This window comes from Gallus gallus, chromosome 2, assembly GCF_016699485.2.
Source record: "Gallus gallus isolate bGalGal1 chromosome 2, bGalGal1.mat.broiler.GRCg7b, whole genome shotgun sequence".
NCBI lineage: Eukaryota > Metazoa > Chordata > Aves > Galliformes > Phasianidae > Gallus > Gallus gallus.
The window spans coordinates 30,089,539-30,102,155 of record NC_052533.1 but is presented as its reverse complement, the minus strand read 5'-3'; the positions used below and the strand labels follow the sequence as shown (position 1 = coordinate 30,102,155).

Here is a 12,617-nt window from a genome sequence, read left to right as displayed (position 1 = left end):
TGCTTTGAAGAAAAATTATTTTTGAGTTAAGACAGTTAAGACAGAGGCTGTGGCTGCACTGTCCCTGCTCCAGAACATGTTGCAGATCAAAACCTGTGCCTTGAATCCTACTCAGGAATATACTGAAAATCTAAGCAAATAAAGAGCTCTTTGGCTGAGAATTAGGCTGGTGATGGTACAGCATTTTTGAAAGGTCAGGAAATTTTCTTTAAATGCCCAAATATAAGCTTGCTTTATTATTTTGAAAAGCCATCTAAAAACACTTTAGTATATATATTTGTAGACAGATTAACAAATTACAGATTTAGGTACTTTCTTTCAGGCACCTGTTATTTCACATTTTAGTCCTAAGCTCTTCCTTCACTTTCAGCTTAAAATGCTTACTTGCTCATATTTTCATATTAAAGTTTACATCTTCATTTTTTTTTCCTCGCAGCTTCAGTTTCTCCATTTAGAAAATCATTACTTAAAATGCAATATCCTTCTCTCAATTTTGAAGCACGACTCTGAGATATCCTCAAAACCATACTATTCTATTGCCTTTCTATACAAGATCCATTTATATGCAGATAATTAGATTCCAACACTAAACCATCTTTTACCTTGCCTGTTAAAAGTAAATTTATAACAGACTGATTAAATCTCCCCTACAAGGTGCATACAAGCAAACCCAATTGAAATTGATTTAAGTTAGTTTAAAACCAGCATCAAGATAAAAAAACAAGGAGAGGTAGAAAATAATGATTCCTATTGCTTTCACGTAGCTTACTAGGAGAAACAAATTCACAAAAGTTGTGCATTTGTGTACAAAGACATACAGAGACACGCAGACATCTGTCACCTCAAACAAGTGAAGGTGTGTATGTTTTGGTCACTTATTATTTCAGCTTCATGCAGAACATTATTTACATGCGGGATTTCTATTAAGAAGAAGGTAGCCATCCGTTATAACTTCATTATCAGTACATGGTTTATTATTAAAAACTTATAATAATAAATTCCTTTAATGCTAATACTTGCATGTATACAGTTTTCTATACTACAGCAGCTTTTATTCGAGTGTACTTTGGTATTTTAGAAGTTTAAATAGAAATCACAGCAGTAACAGACCAGAGATTCTGTGGGATATAAATTTGCGTGTACATATCCCATGATAGGAAAACACTTGTCATAAATAAGGATTTTGGTTATGAAGCAATTTAGTAAAAACTAATTAGTAATGGATGCTTGTAACTCCCTATTCAAAACATTACTCAGTGACATTAGTTGTAGTATCAATATCCTGAATAGATCACAATTTCTGTAGTTACTACCACATGTGACCAGTGTTTAGATATTTCTGATCAGTCTTTATTCATTGAGTCGCTCACTTTATGAAGTATTGGGGGTGGTAGTCTGCAAAACTTGACCTTGTACCACTTGTTCGAACTTCTCCTTTGCTCAAAAGTAAAGCCTGAAGACCAATTTGAAGAAGCAAAAGTGGTGGCTTTTTGAAGAAGGACATTCTCTGTGCTGTCAGAGTAACAGTAAGCAGTCATAATCAGGATGCCTGAACTGCTTGTGTTAGAATGCAAAGCTAATTCCTCATCTGAATAGATATGTAACTACAGAACATGACACGGGGTCCTGACAACTGGAGCATACTTGGAATTTTGAAAATGATTCTATTATTTTAAAAAGATGCAATGAAATATTGTCCCTTCTGGCTTCGGACAGTACACAAATATATTCTGAAAATTCTCACCAATGTCAATGCTTGCAAGTCATGGACCAAAGTCATGATCCAGTAAAATAGCAGAAGAGGTACTCTGGGTCTTCAGTCTGGTTCCAGGCAAGAAATTAAAAAATTTCATTAACAGCATCTTGAACCAAGCACCGATGCTTATCAAACAGGACATACTTAAACATGAGAGAAGTGATTTTATCAAGAAATAAGATTTTACTAAAAATTTCCCACAGCTGGAGAGTTGTACCAAGTGAGCTAAACGTTCAATTGATCTGCAAACATGCTTGCTTTTGTCCTAAGGCTTCTTCTACTGTATAATTAATTTTATCACCATCTAAGTTATTGTTTTGCCTAATTTTTACACTTCAATACTCCATGTAGTTAAGAAATTAACAAGACTTAAAGATCACAATTTTCCATCCTTCTCTCTTGCACTGATATGAAAAAAAAATAGTCTAGTGGAGATAATAGCTGAAAATCCTTTGTATTGATACAGTGAGAACACCTTGATAAAGTCAAACATGCATGTGTCACCAGCAGAGAACAGTGAGCTGGTAGAAGCATTAACGTGAAGAAGAAAATCAGATTAAATAATTAGTGTCAATTAGCCCCAGCAAAATCATTCTATAAACAATTGGTCTCCAGTGCTTTGCTTAATTATGTGAGACTTTCATCGCTTCTTATCAAGTCTGCTTTGATTTATGTTAGATTCCTGAGCATCCCAGAAGTATAATCAATTATTGTCTTGTAAATAAATCACTGGTAATTAATGGTAGCAGAAAACAATACAGTATCTTTAAAAGTACTCCACTAAGGAATTATGAATATTTGAAAGCTATTTTCAATTCCAAGATAAAAAGACTTCACAGTGCAGCAGGAGGCTAGGCAGCTGTAACTAAAGCCCAACTTGTTAGAAACAGTACCACAGTAACTACCATTATATTACGTGACCATTCTGTGTTACTCACTGCAAACCTTTACAATCTGGTTTGGGATTGTAAAATATATGTTAAATTTAATTTCAGTCCCTTTATTGAAAAAAAATAGTTTGTTTGTTTTTTCTTTTTTTTTAATATAGGCAGCAAATCAAATTTCCACAAAAGAAACGCATAGGTAACATAAAATTCCTTCTAAATAAGACTTCACTCCTTCCTAGATATAATGTCAGCTAATTCCAAAAAACCACATTAAAACAACTGAATAGCTTCAGCTATCATTCCAATTGTTCAAATAAAGCATTAATGACCTGAACTGTGCTACTTGTTCTTATGAGATGTTCCTCCTTCAAGTAACTTGTTCCTATTACTCTTCTATTTGACATTTTTGTTACACTTGGAAAAATAAGTGTAGTACCCTTTGTGTTGTCTAGATTCCCAGAGCTAATGCCAGTAATGGTGCTGAAAATAAAATGCATCAGGATCATGACAAGTTTCAAAAGTGGGCATCTATTTGGAGGAGATCTGTAGCAATGATGGAGCCAAGCTCAGTTTTGGTGGCTGTTAAAAAGATGTATATTGTCTCTTTGCCTTCCCCTTTCCAAATTAAACAAGACCAATTTATTTTCCATTTCTTGTATGCTCCCTGTTCTCACTGTTGCTGTTGTTTTCTACTCATTTGGAATCTCCTTGCTTAGCCAAGTGTACCTTCTGCCAAAACCTCTTCTTTTCCTCAGCAAATGGTTTGTTCCTGGGCTCTCCTTGAGCTATCTTAAAGAAAAAAGGAAAAGAACAAAGGGAAAAAAAAAAAAAAAAGTAACTTTCTTCCTTTTGGAAGCTTCTTCAGGCATGCTGACTTGCATTTTCTTAAACAAAATGAAATCTTCTGTCAGAAGTCCAGATACCTTATTCTGCGTCCCAGTCCTTCTCTAAACCTTCAACTGATAATGTAGACTCATTGCAACTCAAACTGTCAACTGTGGCTTCATTCCCCACCATTTTCTGCATCTCCCTCCACATTCTTCCCCACTTGTGAGTAGCAGGTCCAGTGCAGCATTACCTTGGCTGATGTTTGTGCAAGGAAATTCCATTCTGAAATCCAGAAGCTAAAAACCTAAGAAATAAGGGAAAATTTGGACAGTGAAAGACACATTCCTCGTCTCCCTTGCATAAACATTATCAGATTACAAGTATATTTATACAAGACACAAAATTGTGCAGCTGTGGAAATTGTAAATGTTCTTAAAAAAAAAAAAAATGCAGAATGCCCATTAAGAGGAAAAGACTGGTGTAAATGAAAACATCCAGCCAACCCAAGCATGACAAAGACTGGGAGACAAAACTTCAGGTGCAGGGCTGATGCAAGTTCAGAACACTGGGTTATGCAGAGAGTTAATGCAGACAGCAGGCACAATGACATGTTAAATTACCCACATGATGTATAGCTTAATGAACCCCCTTGTGTTGATCATGCTTGGCATTAATCAAGAGCCATGAACAGATTCCCTTATTTTCTCAATGCTGCTCTGATAAACTGCAATTTCATTTAACCTTGGACAGGAACTTTAATAGCTTCCACGGGACAACTGTCAATACTTTCCTGGGTATACAGTGATTAAACTGCAACACAAGATGTATGTCATGAATTTTCTTCATTTGAAATTAGAATTTTCATTCTTAACAACTATTTGCATAAAATATGCTGAAAATATGGAAATATGTAAAGGGTTTGCATGTTCCTTAGAAAGATATGCACCAAGACAAAGGTGTTTTAAAAATTAAAAACAACAACAACACAATAATTAACATATTGAGAGCTTCAAGTAACCTTCTGGTTGGGAAACAAGACAACAAAAGACAAGAATTCAAAGAAAAGCCTGATGGTACCTCTTTAAGTTAGCTCATTATGCATCAGATACTTGACAATACTGCATGCTTCTTTAGTCTCTCTGCAACACTTACAGGCCAAAGGATTGGCAAAGATGGAGAAAGGCTTTGTTTTACAACTTCAGAGTTTTCTGTAGAGGCCTCTGTATGCTTTTCTTCTCTAAAGATAGGGGCTCACTTCTCTGGGGTGAGTCCTCTGCCTGCCTCAAAGGTAGCATAGGGAAGAGTTCTTAGATCCATATACCTGGATCTACTAGATTTGATTACCTGGAGGTTACAAGCCCAGATTAATGTAGACAGGGACAAAAATGAAGACAAATGTGGTTTTGATGCATTTCCTAGGCAATCCTTTCTAGCAGAGCTCTACAAACAAATCCTCTCCCACTACTCTCATTTGCAAGCTTTTTTTTTTTTTTTTTTTTTTTTTTTTTTTTTTTTTGCCAGTAGTGACAATGACAGAACAAATCTGGATCAGAAGTTGCATAAACATGTGTTATTTTTAATTCATAAAGAAATTCATTTTAGGTATGAATTACTGTTATGGGCACTATTTAGGCATAGTCATTTGGTTTTGTCATTCTTTTTCTGTTTTCTTTCTCACTAAACATAACTAAGCTTGATGAGAAAACATACATTCTCCACTTTCCAAACTCTGCACAGGTACCAATGTAAAAGTACACTGACAGTGCCAATAGTTACCTGTCTGCAACTGTATCAGCAAAACTGAACTGGTTTTGATTGCTGAGAAACTTTTAGCAGCAACTGCCCTCTGTAAAATCAACTAACAGAGCATTAACACACTGAGAAACCTCTAAAATTCCCTCATCCTAGCCCTAGCTTCACCTCTCAGGTGGGATCAGTATGGTCTGGGACTTCCAGACACTAAAATTTCACAGTTAAAGCAAAATTCCCCACAGAAGACAAAATATGGATATAACTTAACTAAGACCTCTTTATGGTTGATTGACTGATTGTGGTATCCTGGTAATAGATTAAACCTAACTGCTCTAATCCCTCTGAGATCCCCAGAGACTTATGGGCTTGCCACTGATGAGAAATAACGTTCCTATTCTCTCTCTAAAAGCATATTATTATTTGTGTTTCTGTGTCTGGTTGTGCCAGGTGCTGTACAAATGTACAAACAAAATAGGGAAAATACACAAAGCAACCCAGAAACAAAGAATGATCTCATCAATATCAAGTATACCAAGTATAAGTCAGGCAAAAATACCATGCTGGAGAATTTCTCTTTGTACAAGGTGGCTCACTGGCAAGCAGGAATAAAAAAAACCTTGGATGAGAAGGAAAGAAAAAGGCAAATCCAGAGGGTTAGGCAGTGCTAGAAACAGGTCGAGGGGAGTGATGTCTGGAATGTTTTCAGATTTTCAAGAAGTTGTCCTGATTCAAGCAAGGTATGAGCAGGCTGAAACACACCACAGATTCCTCAAATCATATTAAATAACTCACCATACAGGCACCAGCTCACAACCCATAATACCAAAGAACAATTTGCAGTTATTTAACTGGATGCACCTATGAAGTGATAGTTACTACTCATGATTGATGAAAACAGACGTGATACTCTTGTGTCACACAGGATATTTTAACAGGTCTCTACCACAAAATGGAGAGTAGCTCAATAGATACCAGGAAGCTCTGGGCACTTCACAACAGCTATGATGTAAATCTATTAGGTGCTCAAGAATTTATTGGAGCTACCCATTAGCAATCAGGTGAATGTAACACCCCAAAGGACTGTAGCCATGAAGTAGAAGCAGAGTAATCTGCTTTCTTTGCCCAGAGAAAGGTAATCGGTGTTGTAAAAGTGGACAAAATATATTTTTTTCCTCCTAGCTTGAACCTGAGAAGATTCTCATGATAAAATAAAAAATAAAAGAATAAAAGAAAAAACCTTTGTTGTAAGTATTAAAATCTATTCCAAAAGGTCAAACAGTTCACACAAAAGTTGGTTTATCATTTCCAGCACTCATTTCTCAATCTATGTCTATGCTGAAAACTGAACTAGTCAGGGGAACCCAGGCATTTTAAATACTGTAGGCAATCCAGCCAGACCTCTGAAATGTAATCTTCAGCACGGCCATGCCCTGAAAGAATAGACCTACATATTTCTTGCTTAGCTAATTGGTTGGCTCAGTCTGACAGTTGCTCAGATTTTTGCTTTCAGAACTCACTACATGTATCCAAAATTAAAAACTTCTATTTGTGGCATATCAGTTTTGGCTGAAACAAGTTTTGTGTAAGATGAAAAACTATATTCTGACAACAGCCCACATATTTAAGTCACACATTCTGGAGTGAATCATGACTAAGAACTTGACATTCATGCTATTTTAGTGAAGATAAGACTCTCCTACTGCAAGTTTACATACTCCATCGCCTTTTCTCTACTGAACCTGCCCTCAATGCATAGAGAGATATTCCTGTAGTTGCTGAAGGCAATGAGAAAACTGATGTTACTCTGACTTTTGTTTTCCTTTCTGTTCATCCATGAGTTATGAGTTCCGGTTTACCCCTCCCACCAAGAAAAAGTAGCAATAATTTGATACAGTATATGATATGTTGAAAAAAGGGCAACAAGTGAATAACGAGGGATTTGTTGTTCTTTTTTTTAAGGGATTGTAATGACCTGAAGAGCACTTGGTATAAATTTAGGGATACTGTTGAAAGAATGCCTCCTGTTTGCACTTGAACATGAATCACAGATTTTCAGCCCAGACAGCTGGAATCATACTCTGCCTTCCTACATAGCACACACAACAGGATTTCTCCCAAAAATTTCTGCCTCAAGCCACAGCTTGTGGCAAAATTGCAGCATACCTTCAGAAAAAAATGCAGCTATGATTTAATGTATATAGAATGGATTGCATCCTTTGGCAATCTTTACAACTGGCTAATTGCTCTCCCGACTCAAAACTTTCCAGTTTGAAAACTGCTAACTTTGTCGTATGCCATTGACTCAAGTCATATATGACCTTTTTTCTTTCATTTTCTTTTCTTTTTTAAAGAGTTCTCTTGCCTTAGCTAATATCTCTCTATGCAGAGAGTTATAGATCACAGTTAAGTTTCTTCTTCACCTTTTAAATAAACTAAGTCAATGAAACTCCTTCAGGCTGCCACTGTAAGAAGGGCTGCTAATCATTTCTATAGCTTTCCTCTGAACCCGTTTCAATTTTCCATCAATGCTCTTAAAAGTTAACATCTTAATGGGACACAACATTCCTATAGCAATGCTGATGTGTAGATGCTATTTATTAGTGACAATCAAATCTCAAGTATCTCTCTAATACCAATGAGAATAATTTAATCTAAAAGAAAAACACATGTGAAGCTGACTTGGATTTTCTTTCAATTATTACTAAATGAATCTTTTACTGGTAATTTAGCAGCCCATCACAGCACAGTAAAGCTTAGGAATAAATACGTAAAAAATTTAATTTGAAAAGAACAGCATGAATTTTGAAGGATGATTTAACAGATATTGCCAAGTTTCATCATCTGATATTAAGTTGAAAAGCATTTCCTTCATGTCATAAGAAAACATTGCTGGCTACGAAACTTGGGTAGAACTACTGTTGTTGATCTTTTATATGTTGAACAAACTAAGATTCCTGGACCATAACCTATATAATATTGGACAAATCAAGGTGGAGAAGAACTAAGCCACAACAGGAAGCAATGAGTAAGAAAGCTTGGAAAGTTTATATGTACGGTCCAGATTTACAAAGCTAACAGGCCCACAGGCTGTATATAAACAGACTAAGATACCTTTAAAAAAGAGAGGACTTTTTCAACTAATTATTAAAACTGAAATTACATTCTATAACAATTCCACATCTGTAAATCTAAGGATCTACTATGAAAGCTGGATGCAATATCTATAAGGTTACAGGAACATGTTTCTTGCTATGGAAATAAGGGTTCATTTAGGACAGATTCCATGGCATTTGGCTTTGTCTAAGTCTTCCAGTGGTTTTGACTGAGATTGTAGAACTAAAACTTCTAGCTTATCTTGCCCTGTATTCTAAATGTTTCCATAAAGAAGCTGCCCATTTACAATAGGTAGGACAGGGCCGGTTTTCACTTCACCCTTTTGCACTTCTCTGCCTTCTCTGTTGGGTGAGTCTGCAGAGCATCCAGCCACTGGTGGTAGTGTGAGGCTGAAAGGGAGCTCATTTTGATCTTCGTGGTTAGGATAAAAGGGAAGGTGTTTTTAATACTTTTTAACATTACAAAAACAATAAGTGAGAGTTACTATCACTACCCCATGCCTTGGCTTGTAGCTGACCACCCTACCAGTGACTGCTGATTTGTTGCAGCATTGCAGAGGCTTGTTAAAGGACATGTATCACTCTTCAATTGAATTAGCAGTGTCTCTCGAACACTGCTAAGGATGATGCTTACCCACGAGGGAACAGTTTTCAGCGGTGTGGACTTGGCACGAAGGAGGTGCGATTCCTCCCCGCATGTGCTGACTACAGGGCTTTCCACAGCCAGACCTGAATTTCCATGTCTACCAATTCTTTACTCCAGGCAGAGGGAGTTGGTGGGAAATATTTACTACCAAACTGGTCCTGTTTGTTCCTAACCAGAGAGAAATAAGCAGCTGTGCTTCCAGAGATGTCAGTAGTGCAGAACTAGCTCTTCCCATCATGACCAGTAAAAGAAGTGTAGTGCAAACCTGCATCTGATGATGACAAATCCAGCCCTATATTTGGTATCTATTTAGCAGTATTTTAGGGAAATTTACGGAAGATAGGCATGTTATTTGTTTTGCTATGTTAATGCTATTACAAGTTATGCTCTTAATGTGCATACTGAAACTAAGTGTATGATTTGAAGTCAAAAGTTTTGATTTATTAAACTATGTTAGCTGTGTTCACTTGTGCTTGTTAAAGAAAAGCTTTTCAGAGCAGCAGTAGTACAGGTATTACCTAGGCAGTTGCACAAAACTCTAATGCAAAAGAGAGGAGAAAGATAAAATTGCTTTAGAGAAGGAAAAAACTGAAACAAGAATTCATCCATTTATGTATGCTAGCACTGTGTCTTATTACCAGTCAAAAGTCATTGACTAACAGGAATATTAAGGCAAACTATTCCTGAAAATGAAAACAGAATCTGCAATCCAGTCAACAGATGCAAATTACTAAGTCATTTTTGCAAACAGATGTTTGGAATAGCTTTTTACAGAAGACATGTTAAAGTAGGGAAGTGTATAAGCTGAAATTACTTAAGTCAGTCTGTTTGCTATTTAACAGCATATTCCAAAGATCAGGTATTCTGATGACTAAAATACTGATAAAATGCATTTATATAGCACCAGTGATCTGGAAGAACTGGACCTCAAGGTGATTTAAAGATTGCAGGTCTGACTATATCCCTGAAGCTTCAGAGGTGAACAGATGATGCATACAGATGCATGAACATAGCTTGTGCTTTGCTGCTGGTTCTACCTAGGGCAAGACCACAGTGCAGGTAACCCACACCAAATACAGCTTCATGCAGAAGCAGGTGAGAGGAAGGTATTGCATTAAAACCTGAAGCTCTGCTTCATCTAGTGTCTCCAACCCATAAATAAAAATTAATACAGATAAAATGGCAGTGTCTACATGGGATGGAGTGAGAATGCAGAAAAGAAATGAAACCAAAATTCTGAAATGTCTGTATTGCATATAAATGTTCTGCAAGATGCATTTGAACAACTTGGAAAACAGTAATAAAAAAGCGCAGTTTGTGCTATCTATTTTCTTTTTTAGGCCTGTTGGCCACTGCACACGCAGCAGTGACACCAAGGACTCACCAACTCCCTTTACAAATTGTCAAGAAAAGTTAGACTAACTTGAAACTTTCTGCCTAATTCAAGATCTGTTGTGAGACATTACTTCAGAGGAACTTTTGAGATCCTCTGATGAATCCTTCAGTGCATGACTTTAATAAAACATAGCAACATCAAAAACAAAATCAGACACACTGTTCTGATATAATTTTCTAAACTGCAAGAACTAAATGGGAGAAGATAATTTTCTTCTAATGCAGTACAGGATCACTCTTAAAAGAGAGACACCATCTTGCATAGTATTGGTATTTCAAATAGTTATCTCAGGTTATTTATATTCCTGTCACTCATCCCACCCCCAGCTATCATGGGGTCACATTCTATTCTCAGTTAGCCCAAAGAAAGTCCACTAAAATCAATGGAATTACTTTGGACTCACTCCAATGTAACAGAGAACAATGGCACTGAACACCACTATTGTGCTTTTGCACCTAAGCTGCTCCTTCAAATAGTAAGTATTTAAGACATTCCTGATCATTAATTTCAGTGGAAATATGCATGCTTTCTCCTCACCTGAAAATGTTAAGTCGATAGTGATGTCCAGACTGTTTTCAGATTTATTCTCTTCCAATATACTTAGTAAATAGTCTAAATTGACCTCCCTTCCTCCCCCCTCCTGGTACCAGGTTCCAATCACACTCAAATCATGTTACTTATTATTCCTACTATGAAAATCATCAAATACAGTAGGTAAAGATTTATTGTATCTCTTTAAGAAATAAATAATTCATTGAATACATTAGATGTAGTATTGTAGACTTCCTGAAAATCAACAAGATAGCCATTTCTTGCAGCTTATATGTTTTAGAATGCTTTTAATCTTGGAGTAGATAATAAGTTTCTGAAGAAAAAAATAAAAAAAAAGTAGAAAGGAGAGTTATGTAAACAAACAGTGAAGTATTCTCCATAGAATGGTCTCTGTGTTCAGGAAAGCATTTGGAAATGCAAATAAAATAAAGGGCTTGCTTAAATCAATATGATTTAATACTTAAAATTATCTCCTGACAAGTGATGAACCTATGTACACTTTTCTCTGAAATGAACTTTAAATTACCATAAGAAGAAAACCTAACCAGGAACAGAGCTGCATCTAGTTTAGAACCCATCACTTTTGCTATGAAATGTAGGATAAAGTGAGACTAAAGAAAAAAGAGAAGCAGGTATGTGTAACTGTTCTTAAATGACCAGTCAAATATAACTTTAAGATATAAGCCCAATTCTTTCGAACATTTGAAGTGTTAAGTAGGTGACAGATCTGAAATGACCAGATTGTGGTCTCTTCACAGGTAATAGAAGAGCACAGTGTTCCTTGGCTGCTCCAGGTCTGTATGAAAATCCAAGCTTTTGATCCTTGATCTGAAGACAGATGACATACTAAAAATAGACCTATGCTCTTGCATGAACAGAAGATCTTTTCATTGTAAAGATTTTGCAAATTATATGACTGAGATCAAGTAATCTTACTGAGGAATCCATTCATACTTCAGAATAGATTTAATACAGATTATACATTTGGATCAGGTAGAATTTCAGAAAGATTGGTTTTGCATCCAAAGATATGTACAGCCAGTTTAATCAAACACCTGTGTCTTAGAATTCGATTGGTGTGGTTGTTGCTATTTCATTATAAATGAGAAAGGTATTCAGTCACACTGAATGGGGATATTTATATGTAAATACAGGAAATTTTGCTTTGGCAATAACTTCGTTTCTGGAATTGAAGTTTTCATGATTCTCCAAATGCTACATTAACCACCAAAACCTGACACAAATTAAGGCCAAAAGATGAGGCTGTTACTCTGTTCCTGGAACAATTTACTGTCCCACTTCTAACCAGCACCCACTATGAAACAACTCAACAAGACAAAGATTTGAACCAACTTCACCCCTGGAAATCAATATATTTGTTCCCACAGTGAACTTGGCCATGTGGTTGTGTCGTGTAATTAATCACCGAGTTCACCAACACAGAAAACCTTTTGTATTTTCCAGAATAGAAACAGAAATATGGAGATGATTGCAATAAATAAATAAATAAATAAATAAATAAATAAATAAATAAATGGTGAAAGTATGTTCTTGTTGCAGATTTAAGCTGTCTAAACTTCAGAACAATCCGTTGCCTTCGAAACTTTAATTTGCGCTCATTGCACATACGCATGATAATAAGTCTTTAACTGCACAGACACATACATCATTCAGTGCATAGGATGGA

The 12,617-nt window shown here is 36.1% G+C and overlaps 1 long non-coding RNA gene across 2 annotated transcripts in view; it reads right to left on the bottom strand.

Annotated features, from left to right (window-relative positions):
* Positions 1 to 952: 952 nt before the first annotated feature.
* Positions 953 to 12,617, bottom strand: part of LOC776051 — an 18,001-nt gene continuing 6,336 nt past the window's right edge. The window contains exons 4-5 of one of the 2 annotated variants that reach the window (XR_005857605.2): positions 3,567 to 3,775; positions 953 to 3,432 (exon numbers count right to left, since the gene is read on the bottom strand). This is a non-coding gene — a long non-coding RNA (uncharacterized LOC776051). Of the gene's footprint in view, positions 3,776 to 12,617 lie in introns of both variants that reach the window. The other variant, XR_211557.5, reaches the window with a different exon arrangement.